The following is a 652-nucleotide window of genomic DNA, read 5'->3' on the forward strand; positions in this document are numbered from 1 at the left end:
TCTGCTCGGCCTCAGCTCTTACTAGTGCAAGCTCAAGTGGATCTTCTGTAAGAATCTCCTCGATCATCCCGTCGCGAGGTTGCAGCGGATCAATCCCTTCATCCACCTCGAAGGTCTTTCCATCCAGCATCGGCTTCTTCAGCAGCTCATCCATCTCGAACTGCATGACTATGTCCCCCATATTGAGATCAATCTTCCCTTGCCGCACGTCAATGATGGCTCCAACAATACATATGAACGGTCTTCATAAGATGAGAGGATCTTTGGATTCCTCTTCCAGCTCTAGAACTACGAAGTCTGCTTGAACAGAGGTGTTCCCGACTTTTACTTGGAGATCCTCTATAATACTAACCGGGGACTTAACTGATCTATCCGCGAACACCAAGGACATCTTAGTTAGTTTGAAATGCGTGTATCCCAGATGTCGTGCTACAGAGTAGGGCATGAGGTTTACGATGGATCCCAGATCAACCAAGGAGCATGAGAAAATTGTCTTCCCAATCTGGATAGAGAGGACGAACTTGCCAGGGTCTCCTCGCTTCTTTATCTGTCTGTTCTGAAGCACGGTGTTGCACTCCTTAGAGACAGTCATTAATTCGCTCTCCTCTGATATTTTTCCTGAGATCAATCCCTTCATAAAGCTGCGCATGGA

The 652-nt window shown here is 47.1% G+C and overlaps 1 pseudogene; it reads right to left on the reverse strand.

Annotated features, from left to right (window-relative positions):
• The window catches only part of LOC106323581, a 109078-nt pseudogene that overhangs the window by 4328 nt on the left and 104098 nt on the right, over window positions 1-652 (reverse strand).

This window comes from Brassica oleracea, chromosome C2, assembly GCF_000695525.1.
Source record: "Brassica oleracea var. oleracea cultivar TO1000 chromosome C2, BOL, whole genome shotgun sequence".
Taxonomy (NCBI): Eukaryota; Viridiplantae; Streptophyta; class Magnoliopsida; order Brassicales; family Brassicaceae; genus Brassica; species Brassica oleracea.